At 47.3% G+C, this 23,390-nt stretch overlaps 1 protein-coding gene and 1 long non-coding RNA gene across 5 annotated transcripts in view; one reads left to right on the top strand and one right to left on the bottom strand.

Moving 5' to 3' along the window:
• The window catches only part of MYO18B (myosin XVIIIB), a 1,127,577-nt gene that overhangs the window by 8,811 nt on the left and 1,095,376 nt on the right, over nucleotides 1-23,390 (top strand). Inside the window, exon 1 of one of the 4 annotated variants that reach the window (XM_063913209.1) lies at nucleotides 5,065-5,245. The exons of the other annotated variants lie outside the window; for them this stretch is intronic. The gene's annotated coding sequence lies outside the window, so the exon portion shown is untranslated. Of the gene's footprint in view, nucleotides 1-5,064; nucleotides 5,246-23,390 lie in introns of those variants that run through there. 4 annotated transcript variants of the gene reach the window in all.
• LOC134887451 (uncharacterized) overlaps nucleotides 1-23,390 on the bottom strand; it is a 197,206-nt gene that overhangs the window by 92,052 nt on the left and 81,764 nt on the right. The window contains exon 2 of the long non-coding RNA XR_010171036.1: nucleotides 6,496-6,529. This is a non-coding gene — a long non-coding RNA (uncharacterized LOC134887451). The remainder of the gene's footprint in view (nucleotides 1-6,495; nucleotides 6,530-23,390) is intronic.

Raw genomic sequence — 23,390 nt, 5'->3', positions numbered from 1 at the left:
TGTGAATAAGGGGCACCAGCAAGGGGTCCTACTATTGTGGCGCACATAATTACAACCTTCACTTTTCCATACCCCCACTTCAAAATTTTCACTTGGGTGCTACTACTGTGGGCATTATTACTATTTTGTGACCACGCCCCTTTTAAGACCACACCCCTTTTGCAAGACCACACCCTTTTATTTGCCACACGCGCGCAATACCTTTATTACATGGTGCCGTAGGGAGGGGGGTGAGTTCCACCACCTCTCTTGGACCAATTTAAGCACTGGCTATACTGATATTCGCGCAGTGTCTTCTATGCATGTGCCTGAGTCACACTATGCACGGGTGGTCATTCCGAGTTATTTGCTCGCTAGCAGTTTTTAGCAGCCGTGCAAATGCTATGCCGCCGCACAAGGAAGTGTATTTTAGCTTAGCAGAAGTGCGAACGAAAGGTTCGCTGGGCGGCTACAAACATTTTTTGTGCAGTTTCAGAGTAGCTTCAGACCTACTCAGTGCTTGCAATCACTTCAGACTGTTCAGTTCCTGTTTTGACGTCATGAACACGCCCTGCGTTCGCCCAGCCACGCCTGCGTTTTTCCTGGTACGCCTGCGTTTTATCGGACACTCCCTGAAAACGGTCAGTTGACACCCAGAAACGCCCTCTTCCTGTCAATCACTCTGTGGTCAGCAGTGCGACTGAAAAGCTTTGCTAGACCTTGTGTGAAACTACATCGTTCTTTGTAATAGTACGATGCGCATGCGCATTGCGCCGCATACGCATGCGCAGAAGTGCCTTTTTATTGCCTCATCGCTGCGCAGCGTCCGAAAGCAGCTAGCGATCAACTCGGAATGACCACCATGAATCCCAATTTAGATTGCAGATTAAATATAAGGGTTCTAGAGAGGTGGATGCACAAAAGTAAGCTAAAATCTGAATATGACTGGGATGAATACCATGCATGCACACACTGTTGTGTATAGGAAAATTGAAAGTCAGTGGTTGGTTGCCTTGGAGACACTTAGGCCCCTAGAAGCTTTAGCGACTATGATAGTGTGAAATACATTTAAATGCTTTTTTAACACTCTTGCCACCAGCTGAGACTATTACTTTAGGTCACTTACAAAGAAAAAAATGTTTTTGCTATCAGTGTAACTATTAGCTATATATCTGCCACCCTTCTGAGGTTTTTTTTATTATGGAATTAAACCAAACAAGTTTGATTGTCTGAATGCAAAATGGTGTAACTTGGGCGCCCTCTTTCCGTGGCTAACATACATATACCAAAGCAATGGTAAGTATAAAATACGGGTATTTTCACCAAGTGGATCATAAACTAGTGTCATCATAGCAAATGTTTAAAATCAAATAAAAGATTTAATATAATAACAAATGCAAAAAACACATTAAAATGTATGTCAGAAACAATTAAGACAAAAGCGTACCAAAATGGTAGCAAAGGAGCCGCAGGTGGTATAACGTGGCAGGGTGGTCCAGACTTCACCCTGCTCTGGCTGCTAAGCTTACCACTGAAGAATAGTCAGCAATAGTCCTGGTCCAAATATGTTGATGTCCAGTAGTCAACGCGTTTCGAGATATGCAATCTCTTCCTCAGGGCTTGAGGAAGAGATTGCATATCTCGAAATGCGTTGGTTACTGGACATCAACATATTTAGACCAGGACTATTGCTGACTATCCTTCATTGGTAAGCTTAGGAGCCAGAGCAGGGTGAAGTCTGGACCACCCTGCCACGTTATACCACCTGCGGCTCCTTTGCTACTGTAACCCTTGGTTACGTATACTGATAATGTGCTATAAACTACTAAACTATTGACATTTAGTGCCTCCACCCAAGCTTAACTCTAGATGATATATTAGGCTGGCTTGGGGCAGCTAGTAATATTTATTTTAATAGATAATATTAACACCCAGCTAATATTAATATCCTTACACACTGTTTTCTTGTGTTTAAACAAAAGTAACTATTTTAATAGTGATGGTAGTATAATATCACAAAAAGTGTAATATGACAAGAAAATACATTTTGTAAGTCGCATGTTCCCTTCTAATCCTACCCTCAAGGCCTATACAGTTGTACTTGCATGCAATACAAAAAATTACCTTTTGGTAGCTACCGAATATAGCCTAGGCAAATATACATAAAATATTCCTAGGTGTACACCAGGATATGCAATACTAAAGGTTATGCATAACATACTTCATATATATATCAGGGTTGGGTTACTATTCAGTAATTTTACAAAACTGTATTTAAGTCTTAATATCTCATATATTTATATATATATATATGTATTATTACAAGGGTATATCCTTTTGTTGCTGTTCAATAAATCAGTTCGTGTGTTGAACTCCTTCCAATCTCATTTTAGAGATTAATATGTTAACTGAATTTTTCATATATTCTCATAGAACCTGTTACTCTGACTTGGTGGATTCCACAGGGTAAATTATTCTTACCTAGCCAAACAGTATCTGTATCAGTTTCGTTTCCTTTACTACTGTATCCAATATATGGAAAGTCTGGCAGTGCTCCCAGAATATATAGTTACTTTGTTAAGCCAAACAGCACTGATACAATTTTATGTGTCTTTTAAAGTTACCAAAGAATTGTTGAGCTGCCTGTCAGTGTACTCCAGATGTCTTTCTTATAGACACTCAGTACTTGGAAATTCACTCCTTATAATAACTGGATAGGGTGGCTTGTTGTATTAAAGATGGCTTGTGTATTAGACTCAAACTTTCTTGGTATTAGTGCTCTATAGTCCTTCCGTGCAGCTCATTAAATGTCAAAGTTCAAGATGAGCTAGTGGTATAATATGGATTAAATGTCTGTGAGTACTGCAGGTGAATGCAAATTTTAGTTCTCACCCATCCTCGGATATCTGGACTCACAGCTTCCTCTGAAACAGCTTTACAATGCTCTGAGCTGGTATTGCTGACACTGTCTCTCCCTCAACTCTGTCCTCAGTAGTTTGGTTCCAACTACACCTGAGTCTCTCTCTCTCTCTCTGGCGCAGTAGGGTGATCAGCTGAACTTCTGCTGCATTGACCTGGTTGGGCTCAGGATGGCATTAACACCAAATGGCTCTCTCTGCTTTGCCTGCCACTGATGTATACAGCGTATAGTTGTGGCAGACAGAGATACCGTGGTGTACCTGGCTCTTAGTACCTAGCTTGCTGCCTCATAAACCTTCCCCACAGTCCACTCTATGTTTACAGCAAGTGAAGTGGCTGTGAGTGTAGTCATGAGCATCGCTATAGTACCCATAGGCATGCATAGGATGTAGCTGCATCAGTCTCCCTGCCGCTCACTGAATGTTTTACAGCAAGAATGAGTGGCAGCCAGGGAAACCTCAGCATCACTACCCAATGCACCTGTACCCAGGATTTTGCTCAGGTACTGGCCACAGTCCCACTGCTCATCCACTGCCCAATGTACAGCTCTTAGTGGCAGGGATAGCGAGTAGGAACAGCGCACTGACCGAGGGATCTGCAGACTGCCGGTCAGCGCTGAGGAGCCCCCTTTTTATCTCTCTTCTTCACTAGGCTCGTGCTGACCGGCAGATCCCCATTGGTGGCCTCTCATCCCCGGCGCCAATCAGCGCGTCTCCCCGTCTCCAGCGGCTCGCGGTTAGAACAGCGAGCGCGTGAGTCTCTGCTTCCCGCCCGGCAGACTGTTACTACCGTGGCGCGTGGAGCAGATAGATGTCTCGAGGCACTGTTCTTGCCGCCCTTGCAGGCTATCTCCATTCAGCTTGGAGCGGCAAGTACGAACTCAGCCTATAACAGATTTCAGCTGTAAGTCAGTCAGACCAGCTGTCTATTACTATAAACCACATGTCAACTATTACCAACATTGAACATAGATATTATTATAACCACATACATGAATTTCACTTACATTACTTTATTATATATATATATTTTTCTATAGGTGCTATCTAAATATTTATCTATTTATTTATTTATTACATGGCTACATTACCATTTTGGTACGCTTTTGTCTTAATTGTTTCTGACATACATTTTAATGTGTTTTTTTGCTTTTGTTATTATATTAAATCTTTTATTTGATTTTAAACATTTGCTATGATGACACTAGTTTATGATCCACTTGGTGAAAATACCCGTATTTTATACTTACCATTGCTTTGGTATATGTATGTTAGGCACGGAAAGAGGGCGCCCAGGTTACACCATTTTGCATTCTGACATACGTTTATTTTGGGGGTAAGAAGGAGAACCACCAGGTGCACCCAAGGCAGCCCATTTCCTTTCTAGCGCCCAACGAGTTCCTCCACCTTTTCCTACTTCCAAAGTTTGATTGTCCGGAAAAGGGGGTGTGACCTCATAAAAGGGGCGTGGCCTGGTGACAAAGCCACACTCGCGTGCCACGTCCCCATTTCTTGTCACTATGGGAGCATGTCCATCGCTCTGTGAGCTCTCCCTCTTGTCTCTGTGAATAGACTCTGTGCGCATGTGAGTGACAGAGCCTCCCAACTGCCCCCCCCCCCCACCGCGGGACACTGCTGCACGTGGGTGGCACAGCGGGACAGTCCCAAAAAAACGGTACTGTCCTGCAAAAATCAGGACAGTTGGGGAGGTATGGCATGCATATGCAAGATCAGGAGGTACCTTGAAGAAGCCATCTGTTTGCTTAGGTGTAATAAGTTGTCTTCATACAACAGAGGTTCAACCAGATAACACATAAACTAGTAATAGAAGTTTTGCGACAAGGCACAATGTGAACTTCCTAATTAAACATCCTGAAGAGATGCCATACTCCTATGTTTTGTAGTGCCATACACCTGTAGCCCCAATAATATTATTAATGGAATAAGCACTGCAGTTGTGTTACCTATAGCAGATAAAGGTACCCAATTATAATTTATTAGATGTACTCAATTATAATTTCTAAGAATAATATGTGTAGCCATGCTGATTACTGCTGTTAGTTGAGTGGGCACGGGGGTATTGAGGAAGAAGTTTCCAGAAGTGGCATGAGAAAAAAAAACGGTTGGAGAAATCAGTTAGGAGGATGAGAAGGGAGGAGGCTGGAGAGAGAAGAGCTGAAGAGAGGGAGCAGAGACGCACATTAGAGACGCAGGGGAGACCGGAGTGCAGAGCCGCCGTAGATAGCCGCTTATCGTGGAGAGCGGGCACAGGCGCAGCGAGAGGCTCTGGACGGGAGCCGCTCCGGAGCAGGGAGAACGGCGGCTAGAGGTGCCTGACAGCAGCGCTGGTGAGACTGCCCCATTTTGGTTGAGGAGAGTGAAAGGGGGGCATAACCCCATATGTGGTAGCAATTGGGAGCCACGGCAGCAGTAAGGGAAAGCCTAGTTAGCGGAGAAGAGACAGACAGGCAGTCCCTGACTCCATAGCAACGGAGGACGCTGTGTAGGGGCTGATTGATCTACACTGATTCAGTCCTTTCTACCATCAGCATATACCGCATCATCATTGTTGTGAATTGGGGGAGCAGCATAGACAGCATTAATATTGAAAGAGAAATTATCTTCCTAAGTATACTGCACTTCACTACCCAGAGACTCTGAGCCCTCACCATATAAGGTAGCTTGGCATGCCTAGGCTGTCGCCGACCGATCTGTCCTACTGTACATCTACATTCAGCGAGGGAGCCAGATTCATCTTCTGACACTACACTTAGAAGCTGGAGCTCACTGGCTAACTTCATCTTTCGTTGATACCACACTGCTACAAGGATAATTTAGCCCGAGTCAGTGATCCCAGATCAATTATCTTCCGACGGGTTAACTGTTGGCATCTAAACAAATGAATTCTAGACTGATCCTGTATTTACTATTACACTGAGAGCGTCATTAGGTGCACATACCAAGGAAGAAAACCAAATAGCACCATATCAAGTACATTAACTATTGGTTAAGTGTGTAATGAAAAGCTTTAGCCACTGAAGTAACTACAGAAATTTAGACTAGTGGACCCTTCCCCTACAGCCCCACTGAGTATAAGTCTGAACCCTAGGAAGGATAGACGGGTCTAGTCGGACATAACCAGAGAGACATTCGGAACCACATAGCACTCAAACCATACCGTCATTCCTCAATCTCAGACTTTGACCCCCAGAGTTGCCACAACTAGGGCAGCTGGTTGCGCCTACGACATTGATTTCTTCAGTAGTATCCCAGGTTATGGAAGGACAAATACATTGTGATACTTTCTCATCTGATCCACAGTAGCTTAAGTCCACAGAACTTCTCAGTTGGACTTTCACTAATATCTGGGACCCCATTTAAGTTATACTGTAGATCTTACTGCGCAGCTATGTTTTTTTTCTAAAATCCCCGGGGCTATAGTCTAGTAGACTATATACAAGGTACCTATAGAGTTTTTTTGTATTTCATGCATCAGTAATATGTCTAGTAGAGTATAGTTACTATTTCTTAAGTGTTATGTTATATTTAAATGTACAATTCTGGATTACATGGTAATAAAAACAACTGCAGTACTTACCTGGTGTAGCGTGCCCATGAAGAGATAATCCAACCTGGAAAGAAAAACAGAGAACAGGTAATACGGGTTATAATTCCACGGGGAGATCTTATCATTTGTTGGAACGGTACACGGTAACATTAATTATTGATACCCAATCCCCTGGACCCTATAGGTTGTGGAGGAAAATCTAAGGGTGCCTTACCACTTTTGCATCCTCGGCTTACCCAGGCAAGCCGCCTCATCACTTTAGCTTGGGTGGAGGCACTAAGATATTCCCCAATGTGGGGAAAGAGAAGGAGCTCCTAGTAACATACCAGGGGGGGGCTTAATATATAGCTAACCTTCCTGCGGGAATAGGGTTACACACCTGCTTCTCTATAACTCATCCCATCTCTCAAGTACCATCCTCCTGCATCTCTTCAAACCACCGTCCTGCACAGAGGTGGAACTACCGCCAGTGCAACCAGTGCGTTGCACTGGGGCCCGCCGCTGTCCAGGGGCCCAAAGCATGTAATGAGTCAAACTGACTCATTACATGCCGCTGTGTGCTGCGGGCAACCGCCGCCCGCAGCACACAGCCGCCCGCAGGACACAGGAGAGGAGAGGAGCGCAGCGGACACAGGGGGAAGGAGGAGGAGGGAGGTGGAGGAGGGAGCCGCAGCAGAGCTGTGTTATTGATTGAGGCGCTGCTGCTGCTGTCCCTCTGCTTCACCATAGGCTGTTTTCCAACGCTGTGAATGCTGGGAAGAGCATCCCAGCATTCACAGCGGCGGAGAACAGCCTATGGTGAAGGACTGGGACAGCAGCAGCAGCGCCTCCACCAATAACACAGCGCTGCTGCGGCTCCCTCCTCCACCTCCCTTCTCCTCCTTCTCTCCTGCCCGGGAATCGGGATCTCTGGTATTATTTTGTGGCCACACCCCTTCCCCACAGAGGAGTTATAAGTATAATTCATTCTTTCTCTTTCTTTCTTTTTCTTTCTTTCTTTCTTTCTTTCTTTCTTTCTTTCTTTCTTTCTTTCTTTCTTTCTTTCTGTGCAAAAAGGGGCACGCTGTCTGCCGTAATGTGTTAAAAAGGGGGGTGCTGTCTGCCGTAATGTGTAAAAAGGGGGAATCTGCCTGCCGTAATGTGTAAAATGGGCACGCTGTCTGCCGTAATGTGTAAAAAGGGCACGCTGTCTGCCGTAATGTGTAACAAGGGCACGTTGTCTGCCGTTATGTATAATAAGGGGACGCTGTCTACCGTAATGTGTAAAAAGCGGGACGCTGTCTACCGTAATGTGTAAAAAGGGGAACGCTGTCTGCCGTAATGTGCAAAAAGGGAATGCTGTCTGCCGTTGTGTAAAAAGGGGATGCTGTCTGCCGTTATGTATAAAAAGGGCACGCTGTCTGCCGTTATGTGTAAAAAGGGGGACACTGTCTGCCGTTATGTGTAAAAAGGGGTACGCTGTCTGCCTTAATGTGTAAAAAGGGGATGCTGTCTGCCGTAATGTGTAAAAAGGGGAATCTGTCCACCGTAAGGTGTAAAAGGATCTTTACCTGGTGTAGTGGTGCTACTGTGCGGCGTAATTTGAAGAATGGAGACTACTGTGCACCGTTTTATGAATTGGTATTCTTTTGTGGCCACACCCCTTCCCACGAAGCCACGCCCCTATGTATTTTTGTGCGCGCCTACGGCGCACACTGCCCCTGTTTTGCATGCAGGGGTGGGGCTCCGATGCCGTTTCTTGCACACAGTGCTAAAATGTCTACTTACGGCACTGTTGCTAGGTATCCATTTCTCTGGCCCTGAGCAGGTCCCCCTCACCAGATCCTCTCCAGGGGTGAGGGGGTGGACTTGGATGGGATGAGGGGTGGGGCAAAGCATTTTGTCGCACCTGGGCCCACCGTTCGCTAGTTCCGCCACTGGTCCTGCATACCTCCAACTCACCGCATGCGTCTCTACAGCTTAGCCCCTCCTGAGCCCCGTGTCTCTCTATCTCATCCGCCTGTGTCCCTCTTGTTCACCACCCCTGCATCTGTCCAGCTCATTGCCCTTGTTTGTGTCCAGTGTCCCCATCCATGTTTCTCCAGCTCTCTCTTACTTTCTCGTCTTCTGCACAGTGCTGATGGCCCCTCCTTCTCTTAGCGCAGGGGTGAATAATCATGACTTTATGTATGCCGCAATGCAAAAAAATTCAAGGAACCTAAGGAGGGGGGTACAGCCTGACAGACACTAGCAATAGAAGATGCAATCAGTGGGACGGGCTCTCTGTGAAAATCTTTTGATCAGAAGAGTCCCTTGCCTAGCTCTGGCAGTCACTGTGCAGGGCCATGGCGGAGGCTGAACTAGTTCCATCTGCTATTACAGGTAATGGAATGCAGTTCCTCCGCTTTCCGGTAACTTTTAACTTCTGGATGGTGACTGAGAGGTATCAGGAAGGGGGAGACTAAAAAGACTCTGAGATGTTGCATGTTATGGGAGTGTTGCGGAGACCGGTTGTATGCAGAGACGCGCTCACATAGGAGGCCACATTCATGGAAAAATTTCACCTGCCATAGGGCATTGATGTGAGGGATGGTAGCTCTAAAGAAGCACCAAGCAGTATTCCAGTGTCTAGGGATGCTGACAATGGGCGCCACAGCCCTTGCACATTTGGATGCATCGTTGTACACCCGGGAAAGAGTTTGTAGTTGCATTAACACAAAGACACATGTGAATGCGGCAAAAGAGGCAGCTGCATTCAACATCCAACTCAGATTCAGCACCAACGTCTCTTGGCTGTATCTCTATCCTTCTAGCAGTATGTCTTTTTTCATGTCTTACTGTATGCTGGACTTTATCTGTGTGCTGTGCTATTTGTTTACTCTGTGTACATCTGTATCCATGCTAGTTGTTATTGTATGCACATAACTCATTCTTGCAGCTGTGTTCTTGCATCCATGCATTTATTTTTATGCACAAACATACCTGTGCTATGCTTACTGTATTCATATGTCATATCTGTATGATGATGATTGCCCTCTGGAATATATATCATCTTAGAAATAAACATTAATGATGAACTACATACATGACTGGATTTCCCACAAGGCAGCCCAGGGCCCGGAGGGTCCCATAGCTGGGCCCCAAAAAATGGCCTGTCCATGATCCATCACAAATGCTGGCTTCTAGTTAAATGCTTTACAGAGGCTCAGTAATAGGTCCCAGACCAGTATTCCATCAGGACATCACACTGACCCTCCCCGCACTCCCAGAGTCCCACTGCCTGCAGTGCATTGGAGGGCTCTCAGCCAGCCCCAGCACAGCAGCAGTGGCTACTGTCAGCACCATGGGCAGGCTGGGCTAGTGCGAGCATGGGATATTTCCCGCTGTGCCGGCCTCCATGAGCAGCGCACAACGCACTCCACGGTGAGATAACGCAGCTGGACGTCATCAAGTAAATAAACTCTTCACAACTTCCATTTGGAGAGTTTCCAGGACGGGTGTACCTTATGTAGTTGCCAACCTCTTGTCCCGCTTTGCCTGCAAGCCCAGTCTCAGGCTCCCCCAGGATGAGCATGAGGCGCTTTTACAAACTTTACAAACTTCTCCCTTAGTGTCTACTTTCCCACATTACCCCAGAAGCTGTCAGAGTGAATTACTCATGTTATTGGTATCTCTACCAATATACTGTAATGTGTTGGTATACTGTGATCCAAATCTATATGATATAACATGATGAGTATCCTTTTATGATTTTTATTAGGTTGGTGTAAAATAATGGTAATCTTTGCTGCTATATTGCAAGTGCACCAGTACTGGTGTAATATGAAGGGAAATGCAGCCAATATAAAATGATGTGCCCCCCTGGCAGTGTAATGTGACGGACACCTTTACTGGCATTACATGTAGGTTATTACATCAGTGTATGGGTGTGGCTATGCAGGAAAAGCCTACCTTAAAACCGATACAATAGTGCCCCTTACAAAATATTATGCCCCACACAGTAATGACCCTTGCACCATATTATGCCCCACACAGTAATGGCCCTGGCACCATATTATGCCCCATGCAGTAATGTCCCTGGCACCATATTATGCCACACACTGACAGTAATGCCTCTTACAACATATTATGCCACACACCATAATGCCCTTGGCACTATATTATGTCTTATGTTCCTGGCAGCACATTATGCCCCACACTGACAGTAATGCCCCTGGCACCATATTATGCCTCACAGACAGTAATGCCCCTTGTACTATATTATCATATTATACACCACACAGTAATGCCCCTTACACCATATTAACATAATGTGCCCCACAAAGTAATGCTCCTTGCTTCACATTTATGCATGCCCCACACATGAATGCCCCCTAGAGGTATGCCATTATATCTGCTCGTTGTCAGAGGTTACAGGATGCCGCTGGTGCCATCACCACCGTGGTCCCTTCTGGCACTGTTCGCGCCTACCAGTCTTATAAATGTCTCTCCTAAAATGGGCGCATCCTCCTCTAGCAACCAGCAGAAGTGTCTCCTCTGAGGCAGCACCAATTTTTGGTGGGACATTTTCTATAGTATTCCATGTCGACGGCCAGACTGCATGGAATACTGTCTCAAAGACAGTGGCCATGGCTGAAGTCACCCCATGCGATTGCACAGCCCTAGAAACGGCCCTGGGTGTAAATCCCTATATTGTAGTGTCATGGTGACAGTACTTGTGTAGCTCCGTATAGTGTCATGGTCAGAGCCGGATTAAGGGTGGGGCCCTGGGGTTAAGTACCCCGGGCCCCCTTTTTTAAAAGGGCCCCCCGCCGGCACGACCTCCACAGATAGGATCTCTGTGCTGCGCTCCTGGTCCCGGCTCCCCACTGTGCTGCCAAACACTGGCGCCGGCGCCACACGCAGGGGCAGCTGAGTGACGCCTGTCCCGGTGGCTCACGGCTCCCCCGGCTCCTGCTGCCGCCCGCCGCCGCCTGCAGGGACGCAGGACAGCTGAGCGACGGGAACAAGGAAGACGCGGCTTGTGGAGCCAGCTTGCACCCATCCCAGCTTAGGTGTTTTGATTCCTGGAGGAGACGGACAGCGAGGTACTCATGCTCTCCTATTACATGTGTGCAGCCTGCCAGCAGAGTAAGAGGTAAGGCTGGCTGCACAGTATTTAAAGTTCAGGTTCTGGGTAATTATATTATATATATATATATATATATATATATATATATATATCTGTATGTGTGTATATATATATATATTCTTCTGAGGTGGCACTCAAAGGCATCTTGCAAATAACACTGTAATCCACAGGTTATGATTGACATTTCATGGTTTTTATACCATTTCTTCAGGATGGTATAAAAAGTAAACCATGAAACGTCGATCATAATCTTTCAGTGCCACCTCAGAAGCAAACCTAAGTATTTCCCTCCAGCATAGTGATAATAGGAGCGCACCTGGTACAATTATTTGCATTATTCATTGACAAGGAAGTACCGGAACAAGCATTTGGGTGTATGTGTGTGTGTGTATATATATATATATATATATATAAAATGTCCCATACGTGCGTCACTTATGCTTGTCTTATGCAAAAAAAGGACAGCTGTCCTGTATGCTTCTTCAATGTTTCAATTTTTATTCAAATTGTCGTCAGGAAGAAAAAAAAAATATATTTTTTCCTGACGACAATTTGTCGTCAGGAAAAAATATATTTTTTTTTTCTTCCTGACGACAATTTGAATAATAAATTGAAACGTTGAAGAAGCATACAGGACGGCTGTCCTTTTTTTGCATGAGACAAGCATGAGTGCCGCACCTATTTATTTATTAACAGTTTCTTATATAGCGCAGCAAATTCTGTTGCGCTTTACAATTTGAAAATAAGAATTTACTTACCGATAATTCTATTTCTCATAGTCCGTAGTGGATGCTGGGGACTCCGTAAGGACCATGGGGAATAGCGGCTCCGCAGGAGACTGGGCACATCTAAAGAAAGCTTTAGGACTAACTGGTGTGCACTGGCTCCTCCCCCTATGACCCTCCTCCAAGCCTCAGTTAGGATACTGTGCCCGGACGAGCGTACACAATAAGGAAGGATTTTGAATCCCGGGTAAGACTCATACCAGCCACACCAATCACACCGTATAACTTGTGATCTGAACCCAGTTAACAGTATGATAACAGAGGAGCCTCTGAAAAGATGGCTCCCAACAATAATAACCCGATTTTTGTAACAATAACTATGTACAAGTATTGCAGACAATCCGCACTTGGGATGGGCGCCCAGCATCCACTACGGACTATGAGAAATAGAATTATCGGTAAGTAAATTCTTATTTTCTCTAACGTCCTAAGTGGATGCTGGGGACTCCGTAAGGACCATGGGGATTATACCAAAGCTCCCAAACGGGCGGGAGAGTGCGGATGACTCTGCGGCACCAATTGAGAGAACTCCAGGTCCTCCTCAGCCAGGGTATCAAATTTGTAGAATTTAGCAAACGTGTTTGCCCCTGACCAAGTAGCTGCTCGGCAAAGTTGTAAAGCCGAGACCCCTCGGGCAGCCGCCCAAGATGAGCCCACTTTCCTTGTGGAACGGGCTTTTACAGATTTTAGCTGTGGCAGGCCTGCCACAGAATGTGCAAGCTGAATTGTACTACAAATCCAACGAGCAATAGTCTGCTTAGAAGCAGGAGCACCCAGCATGTTGGGTGCATACAGGATAAACAGCGAGTCAGATTTCCTGACTCCAGCCGTCCTGGAAACATATTTTCAGGGCCCTGACAACATCCAGCAACTTGGATTCCTCCAAGTCCCTAGTAGCCGCAGGCCCCACAATAGGTTGGTTCAGGTGAAAACGCTGGAACCACCTTAGGGAGAAACTGAGGACGAGTCCTCAATTCCGCCCTGTCCGAATGGAAAATCAGATAAGGGCTTTTACAGGATAAAGCCGCCAATTCTGACACGCGCCTGGCCCAGGCCAGGGCCAACAGCATGACCACTTTCCATGTGAGATATTTTAATTCCACAGATTTAAGTGGTTCAAACCAATGTGACTTTTGGAACCCAAACTACATTGAGATCCCAAATTGCCACTGGAGGCACAAAAGGAGGCTGTATATGCAGTACCCCTTTTTCAAACGTCTAAACTTCAGGGACTGAAGCTAGTTCTTTTTTGGAAGAAAATTGACAGGGCCGAAATCTGAACCTTAATGGACCCCAATTTCAGGCCCATAGACACTCCTGTTTTCAGGAAATGTAGGAATCGACCCAGTTGAATTTCCTCCGTCGGGCCTTACTGGCCTCGCACTACGCAACATATTTTCGCCAATTGTGGTGATAATGTTTTTGCGGTTACATCCTTCCTGGCTTTTGATCAGGATAGGGATGACTTCATCCGGAATGCCTTTTTTCCTTCAGGATCCGGTGTTCAACCGCCATGCCGTCAAACGCAGCCGCGGTAAGTCTTGGAACAGACAGGGTCCTTGCTGGAGCAGGTCCCTTCTTAGAGGTAGAGGCCACGGATCCTCCGTGAGCCTCTCTTGAAGTTCCGGTTACCAAGTCCTTCTTGGCCAATCCGGAGCCATGAATATAGTGCTTTCTCCTCTCCATCTTATCAATCTCAGTACCTTGGGTATGAGAGGCAGAGGAGGGAACACATACACTGACTGGTACACCCACGGTGTTACTAGAGCGTCTACAACTATTGCCTGAGGGTCTCTTGACCTGGCGCAATACCTGTCGAGTTTTTTAATCATGTGGACGACTTCTGGGTGAAGTCCCCACTCTCCCGGGTGGAGGTCGTGCTGAGGAAGTCTGCTTCCCAGTTGTCCACTCCCGGAATGAATACTGTTGACAGTGCTATCACATGATTTTCCGCCCAGCGAAGAATCCTTGTAGCTTCTGCCATTGCCCTCCTGCTTCTTGTGCCACCCTGTCTGTTTACGTGGGTGACTGCCATGATGTTGTCCGACTGGATCAACACCGGCTGACCTTGAAGCAGAGGTCTCGCTAAGCTTAGAGCATTGTAAATGGCCCTTAGCTTCAGGATATTTATGTGAAGTGATGTATCCAGGCTTGACCCTAAGCCCTGGATATTCCTTCCCTGTGTGACTGCTCCCCAGCCTCGCAGGCTGGCATCCGTGGTCACCAGGACCCAGTCCTGAATGCCGAATCTGCGGCCCTCTAGAAGATGAGCACTCTGCAACCACCACAGGATGGATACCCTTGTCCTTGGTGACAGGGTTATCCGCTGATGCATCTGAAAATGCGACCCGGACCATTTGTCCAGTAGGTTCCACTGGAAAGTTCTTGCGTGGAATCTAACGAATGGGATTGCTTCGTAGGAAGCCACCATTTTTACCCAGAACCCTTGTGCATTGATGCACTGAAAACTTGGTTCGGTTTTAGGAGGTTCCTGATTAGCTCGGATAACTCCCTGGCTTTCTCATCCGGGAGAAACACCTTTTTTCTGGACTGTGTCCAGGATCATCCCTAGGAAACAGAAGACAAGTCGTCGTTCCAACTGTTCCCTGGATCTTACCCTTATCAGGGAATCGTCCAAGTAAGGGATAACTAAAATTCCCTTCTTTCGAAGGGATATCATTTCGTCCATTACCTTGGTAAAGACCCGGGGTGCCGTGGACCATCCCTACGGCAGCGTCTGAACTGATAGTGACAGTTCTGTACCATAACCTGAGGTACCCTTGGTGAGAAGGGTAAATTTTGACATGAAGGTAAGCATCCTTGATGTCCCGAGACATCATGTAGTCCCCTTCTTCCAGGTTCGCAATCACTGCTCTGAGTGACTCAATCTTGAATTTGAACCTCTGTATGTAAGTGTTCAAAGATTTTAGATTTTAGATTTAGAATCGGTCTCACCGAGCCGTCTGGCTTCGGTACCACAATAGTGTGGAATAATACCCCGTTCCCGTTGCAGGAGGGGTACCTTGATTATCACCTGCTGGGAATACAGCTTGTGAATGGCCACCAAAACTGCCTCCCTGTCAGAGGGATACGTCGGTAAAGCCGACTTTTGGAAACGGCGAGGGGGAGACGTCTCGAATTCCAATATGTATCCCTGAGATATTACCTGAAGGATCCAGGGGTCTACTTGCGAGTGAGCCCACTGCGCACTGAAATTCATTGAGAACGGGCCCCCACCGTGCCTGAGCTTGTAAAGCCCTAGCGTCATACTGAGGGCTTGGCAGAAGGCGGGAAAGGGTTTCTGTTCCTGGGAACTGGCTGATCTCTGCAGCCTTTTTCCTCTCCCTCTATCATGAGCAGAAAAGAGGAACCTTTTGTCCGCTTGCCAACAAAGGACTGCGCCTGATACTACGGCGTCTTATTTTGAGAGGCGACCTGGGGTACAAACGTGGATTTCCCAGCTGTTGCCGTGGCCACCAGGTCTAAAAGACCGACCCCAAATGTCCCCTTTCAAAGGCAATACTTCCAAATGCCGTTTGGAATCCACATCACCTGACCATTTTTCTGGTAGAATTGGACAACGCACTTATACTTGATGCCAGTCGGCAATTATTCCGCTGTGCATCATGCATATATAGAAATGCATCTTTTAAATGCTCTATAGGCAATAATATACTATCCTTATCTAGGATATCAATATTTCCAGTCAGGGAATCCGACCATGCCAACCCAGCACTGCACCTCCAGGCTGAGGCGATAGCTGGTCGCAGTATAACACCAGTATGTGTGTAAATACCTTTTTGGATACCCTCCTGCTTTCTATCAGCAGGATCCTTAAGGGCGGCCATCTCATGAGAGGGTAGAGCCCTTGTTCTTACAAGCGTGTGAGCGCCTTATCCCCCCTAGGGGGTGTTTCCCAACGCACCCTAACCTCTGGCGGGAAAGGGTATGCAGCCAATACTTTTTAAGAAATTATCAATTGTTATCGGGGGGAAACCCACGCATCATCACACACCTCATTTTATTTCTCAGATTCAGGAAAACTACAGGTAGTTTTTCCCTCACCAACATAATACCCCTTTTTGGTGGTACTCGTATTATCAGAAATGTATAAAAACATTTTCCATTGTCTCAATCATGTAACGTGTGGCCCTACTGGAAATCACGGTTGTCTCTTCACCGTCGACACAGGAGTCAGTATCCGTGTCGGCGTCTGTATCTGCCATCTGAGGTAACGGCCGCTTTAGAGCCCCTGACGGCCTATGAGACGTCTGGACAGGCACAAGCTGAGTAGCCGGCTGTCTCATGTCAACCACTGTTTTTTTTATATAGAGCTGACACTGTCACGTAATTTTCAACAGTACATCCACTCAGGTGTCGACCCCCTAGGGGGTGACATCACTGTTACAGACACTCTGCTCCGTCTCCACATCATTTTTCTCCTCATACATGTCGACACAAACGTACCGACACACAGCACACACACAGGGAATGCTCCTTTGGGGAGACAGAGGGAGAGTATGCCAGCACACACCAGAGCGCTATATATATACAGGGATAACCTTATATAAGTGTTTTTCCCCTTATAGCTGCTGTATGTTTTAATACTGCGCCTAATTAGTGCCCCCCTCTCTTTTTTTAACCCTTTCTGTAGTGTAGTGACTGCAGGGAAGAGCGAGGGAGCTTCCCTCCAACTGAGCTGTGAGGGAAAATGGCGCCAGTGTGCTGAGGAGATAGGCTCCGCCCCCTTTTCGGCGGCCTTATCTCCCGGTTTTTTGTATATTTTGGCAGGGGTTAAATGCATCCATATAGCCCAGGAGCTATATGTGATGTATTTTTTTGCCATGTAAGGTATTTCTGTCATGTTTTATTGCGTCTCAGGGCGCCCCCCCCAGCGCCCTGCACCCTCAGTGACCGGAGTATGAAGTGTGCTGAGAGCAATGGCGCACAGCTGCAGTGCTGTGCGCTACCTTATTGAAGACAGGAACGTCTTCTGCCGCCGATTTTTCCGGACCTCTTCGCTCTTCTGGCTCTGTAAGGGGGCCGGCGGCGCGGCTCCGGGACCCATCCAGGCTGGACCTGTGATCGTCCCTCTGGAGCTAATGTCCAGTAGCCAAGAAGCCCAATCCACTCTGCACGCAGGTGAGTTCGCTTCTTCTCCCCTTAGTCCCTCGATGCAGTGAGCCTGTTGCCAGCAGGTCTCACTGAAAATAACAAACCTAAACTAAAACTTTCACTAAGAAGCTCAGGAGAGCCCCTAGTGTGCACCCTTCTCGTCGGGCACAGAAATCTAACTGAGGCTTGGAGGAGGGTCATAGGGGGAGGACCCAGTGCACACCAGTTAGTCCTAAAGCTTTCTTTAGATGTGCCCAGTCTCCTGCGGAGCCGCTATTCCCCATGGTCCTTACGGAGTCCCCAGCATCCACTTAGGACATTAGATAAATAACAATAACAAACTGGGTGATAACAGTCAGAGGTAGGAAGGCCCTGCTCGCAAGCTTACAATCTATAGGGAAATAGGCATATGTACACAAGGAAAGGTGCTATCTATTGCATAGAATGAGAAGACATGTGAGGATATGTGTGGACTGTACAGAGTAGATGCAATTTGATAGGAAGGTGTCACAACTGAGGGCCTGAGCTGACGGGAGGCAGCCTCAGTTGTAGGGGCTGAGATGTACCGGAACCTGGGAGGTTGTATCAGACCCCTGGACATGTAAGTAACATGAATAATAACTGCCCGAAGGCGTGACCACGACAACTTGGATAAAAGTCAATGATGTTTATTATGACAACTCCGCAACACAGCAGCAGTAAAAGAAAACGTAAAAGTCAGCAAATAATAAATACAGTTCCTGGGTACTACAGGATGGCAGGAGCCACAGGGCACTGGTAGTGTGAGATAGTTCTTATGATCTTCTAGATGGAAAGTCCTTACCAGGCCCGACTGTAGCAATGGAGATAACCCAGGATTGTGCCAGCTGGTGTTCCAGGAAAAGCTGGGTTGCTGAAGGTAAAACAGCTGCTGTGGATACTGGCTGGAACCAGACTGTTGTTAGCACGGAGTGGATACTGGCTGGAACCAGTTAAATAATAAATGAACTTGGGAGCGATGAAATATGAACTGAAATGTAGAACTTGAGAGCGGAGAAATAATAATACCGGTGGAGAGTGGTAAAGTGTAGAAAGGACACCGGCCCTTTAAGGGAAGCTGTACTCTGCTGGAAGCTGAGCTGGAAGCAGGTAATGTTGTAGCTGGAAACAGATGAATCCACAATGGATTGGAGAGTCAGGCTACACCGCAGGTGGAATGCTGGTGCGGGTCTCTATGGTGGAAGTCTTGAGACAGGAGCTGGAACCTGGAAGACAATCACAGGAGAGAGACAAACAGGAACTAGGTTTGACAACCAAAGCACTGACGCCTTCCTTGCTCAGGCACAGTGTATTTATACCTGCAGCAAGGAAGGGATTGGCTAGGCAATTATGCAGATTAACAATACTGACAACAGATTGGAGGAAATGATCAGCTGACAGAATCCAAGATGGCTGCGCCCATGCAGACACTTGGAGGGAAGTTTGGTTTGTAATCCATGTGGTAATGAAAACAGTAATGGCGGCGCCGGCCACTGGAGACAGGAGACGCCAGGCTGACAAGTGCACATCCAACCACGCGGACACAGCGGAGGCCGCGGCTGACGTAATCGCCACTCTGACACTCTGCATGCAGAAGCTCAGGGACGGCGGCGGAGGCCGCGGGAGACGCCATGCCAGATGTAATAAGGCGTTACTGTGACAGCGTCTCAGAGAGACAGGAGAGGATGCAGGAATGAGAACATTAGGATAACAGATGGGATCCGGTCCTGTAGCGCTGAGCCAGCCTTAGGAGGCATCTGATGGGTAAGAAATGGCGTCCAGATACCCGGATCGTGACAGCACCCCCCCCTTTAGGAGTGGCCCCAGGACACTTCTTTGGCTTTTGAGGAAACTTGGAATGGAATCTCCGGACCAAGGCAGGAGCATGGACATCAGAAGCATTGGTCCATGAACGTTCCTCAGGACCATAACCCTTCCAGTCAATAAGATATTGTAGTTGACCGTAACGGTGACGTGAGTCCAGGATCTTGGCCACTTCATACTCAACGCCTCGTTGAGTTTGGACTTTCGGAGTTGGAGGAAGTGAGGAATGAAACCGATTCAAGATCAGCGGTTTCAACAGGGAAACATGGAATGTCCTGGGTATTTTTAAGAAGGGAGGCAACTGGAGTCTGTAAGCAACAGGATTGATGACTTGTTCAATCTTGAAAGGACCGATATAGCGAGGTGCAAACTTCATACTGGGAACTCTTAACCTCAAATTCTTCGTGGATAACCATACCCGATCACCCACCTTGAGAGCAGGAACTGCTCGACGCTTCTTATCCGCAAACTTCTTGTACCTGAACGATGCCTTGAGCAGAGCTGATCGTACGCTCTTCCAGATATTGGCAAACTGATGCAAGGTGATATCCACTGCGGGAACAGAAGTTGCTGGAAGCGGTTGGAACTCAGGAACTTTAGGGTGGAATCCAAAGTTAGTGAAGAATGGTGTTGAAGCAGATGAAGAATGATACTGGTTGTTATGACAGAACTCGGCCCAGGGAAGTAATTGAACCCAGTCATCTTGAGAGGAGAACACATAGATGCGGAGGAAGGCCTCCAAGTCCTGATTCACCCTCTCGGTTTGACCATTGGTCTGAGGATGGTAAGCCGTGGAAAACTTTAGCTTGACTTGGAGGACTTGACATAAACTTCGCCAGAATTTGGCTGTGAATTGAACTCCTCGATCTGAGATAATTTCTTCAGGAAGACCGTGGAGTCGGAAGATCTCTTGTATGAATACTTGAGCCAACTTGGAAGCTGACGGAAGACCGGTGAGAGGAATGAAGTGTGCCATCTTGGTGAACCGGTCAACTACCACCCAGATGGTATTGAACTTGTTGCACATGGGTAAGTCTGTAATGAAATCCATCGACAAGTGGGTCCATGGTCGACGGGGAACGGATAGTGGAACCAGTTGCCCCGCAGGCGACTGGCGGGATACTTTATGTTGGGCACACTTTGGGCAAAATGCAATAAACTCCAAGACGTCCTTTTTCAGAGTTGGCCACCAATAGGACCTAGAGATAAACTCCAGGGTTTTTTGGATACCTGTATGTCCGGCAAAACGGGAAGCATGGGCCCAATGCATGAGCTTCTTCCTTAGCATCGGCTTCACAAAACTTTTCCCTGATGGGGGCGTAGAGTCCATCCCTACCGTGGAGAATGCCAACGGATTTATAATAGGATGCTTGTCTGAAGACTCTGACTCATTTTCTTGCTCCCATGAGCGGGAAAGGGCATCGGCCTTGCGATTCTGAGAGCCCGGACAGAACTGGAGTTTAAAGTCGAACCTGGAAAAGAAAAGTGCCCATCTGGCCTGACGAGGGTTGAGACATTGTGCGCCCTTCAGGTATAAAAGGTTCTTGTGGTCTGTAAGTATGGTGATTAAATGAGAAGCTCCCTCCAACAGATACCTCCACTCTTCTAGAGCGAGCTTGATGGCTAGCAACTCCTGGTCGCCAATGGCATAGTTGCGCTCAGCTGGGGAGAACTTCCGGGAGAAGAAACTGCAAGGATGTAAATGGCCATCTTTAGCCCTCTGAGATAACACCGCTCCTACTCCAACGGAAGAGGCATCCACCTCTAGGATGAAAGGAGAGTCGATGTCAGGCTGTTTCAGGACAGGCGCAGAGATGAACCTCTGTTTTAAAAGATGAAAAGCTTGCATGGCTTCTTCAGACCACTTGGACGGGTTAGCACCCTTCTTGGTGAAAGCAGTAATAGGCGCCACAATGGTGGAAAAGTCTCGTATAAACTTTCGGTAATAATTGGCGAACCCTAAGAACCTCTGGACCCCTTTGAGGGTTAAGGGTACCGGCCAATTCTGAATTGCTTGTAGTTTCTCAGGATCCATCTCTAGTCCGGAACCGGACACAATGTACCCTAGAAACGGAATGGACTTGACTTCAAAGACGCATTTTTCTAATTTGCAATAGAGATGATTGACACGGAGACGGGACAGAACCTCTTTAACCCAAAAACGATGTTCCTCTAAATCGTTGGCAAAAATGAGGATATCGTCTAGATCAGGGGTCTTCAACCCGTGGCCCGCGGGCCACAGGTGGCCCGCTGCTATGGTTTCCATGGCCCGCCGACGCGCCCGCCCGCAGCGCACATATGAACACAAAAAAAAAAATTTTTTTTCCCTTTCCCGGAGTCATGTGACTCCCCCGCACTGTCACTGGTTGCCTGTGAAGAAGGGGAGTAGCTCCTCTTAGTCTGGTCAGCGGTCTGGTCACCCTTACTGTGTCTCCCTCCCTGTGTCTACCTCCGCCTGCAGTGTTGAATAGGTGGGTGAGAGCGGCGGGGACCCGGCTGGGGGGGGGTGCGGCAAGTTACCATTGAGAGCAGGGGGCAGTGCGGGAACCCGGCGGGCGGGAGCGGAGAGGGTGCGGCAGCATGTATGCAGCCTGAGCATGGCTGTGTGCGGCGGGGACCCGGCGCGCGGGGGGGGGGGGGGGGGCTGCGGCAGGAGAATAAAAGTGTATAAGTGTTGAGGGCAGGGGGCAGTGCAGGAACCCGGCGTGCGGGAGCGGCGGGGACGGGGGTGCGGCAGCCTGAGCATGGCAGTGAATAAATTAGTATTGAGGGCAGGGGGCGTGGCGGGGGACCCAGCAGGGGGTGTATTAAGTATTAAGAGCAGAGATGGCAGGGAGCATGCTTTGACAATGCTGCTGTCTGTCTGTGATGGGGAGGAGGGAGGGTATGATAGCACCTATGTCTTGACATAGGCGCTATCATACCCTCCCTCCCCCCATCACAGACAGACAGCAGCAATATTGTGAAAGCATGCCCACATTATACCCACCAGTCCAGTGATACTGCCGTATGAGTCCAGTTCAGTGCTTACAGACCAACATCTTGAGAATACTCTGCGCATAGCGACTTCTAACATTGATGCCAACATCGACAAGCTGGCCAAGCAAAAACAATGCCAAGTTTCCCACTGATATGAACTTATTATAATAACAAAGGTAAAGTAGACCATGTTTCATTCATTAAATTACAATAATTATCTTTTGAAGTCTTTTTTATGGTCTTATGAGTCTAGAAAAGGTCTCATTACAATCATAAATTAAAATTTAGATTCTAAATACCGCAGTATAGCTTAGTGGCCCTCGGCTTCGTTTCATTTTTTTATGTGGCCCACACTGTCTTAAAGGTTGAAGACCCCTGGTCTAGATAGACCACGACATGACGGTATAGAATGTCTCTGAAAATCTCATTGACAAAATGCTGGAAGACAGCTGGAGCATTGCTCAATCCGAAGGGCATGACGAGGTACTCATAATGTCCGTCACGGGTGTTAAAGGCGGTCTTCCACTCGTCACCCTCACGGATCCGGATGAGATTGTATGCACCTCGCAAGTCCAGCTTTGTAAAGATGGTAGCTCCGCTAACTCTGTCAAAAAGCTCAGTAATCAGGGGTAAAGGATAACGGTTCTTGATGGTAATGTCGTTCAAACCTCTGTAGTCGATGCACGGCCGCAGACCACCATCTTTCTTTTTTACAAAAAAGAAGCCTGCGCCGGCTGGGGAAGAAGAAGGTCGAATGAACCCCTTTGCTAGGTTCTCTTTAATGTATTCCTCCATAGAATGCGTCTCAGGCAGAGACAACGGATAAGTTCGGCCTCGAGGTGGAACCTTCCCTGGAACGAGATCAATCGGGCAGTCCCATTCTCTATGAGGAGGAAGGATATCAGCAGAAGCTTTACTGAACACATCCGTGAAATCTTGATATGGAGGAGGTGGAACATCAGACGACCTGGGGGAGGAAGAACAGACAGGCAATACTTTAAACAAACATGTCTCTGCACAGGAGGAACCCCATGCCAGGATTTGCGTAGTCGTCCAATCAATTGTAGGATTGTGAAGACGGAGCCATGGAAGGC

Source organism: Pseudophryne corroboree, chromosome 1 (assembly GCF_028390025.1).
Source record: "Pseudophryne corroboree isolate aPseCor3 chromosome 1, aPseCor3.hap2, whole genome shotgun sequence".
Classification (NCBI taxonomy): Eukaryota; Metazoa; Chordata; class Amphibia; order Anura; family Myobatrachidae; genus Pseudophryne; species Pseudophryne corroboree.
This window is presented reverse-complemented; position numbering and strand designations above follow the sequence as displayed.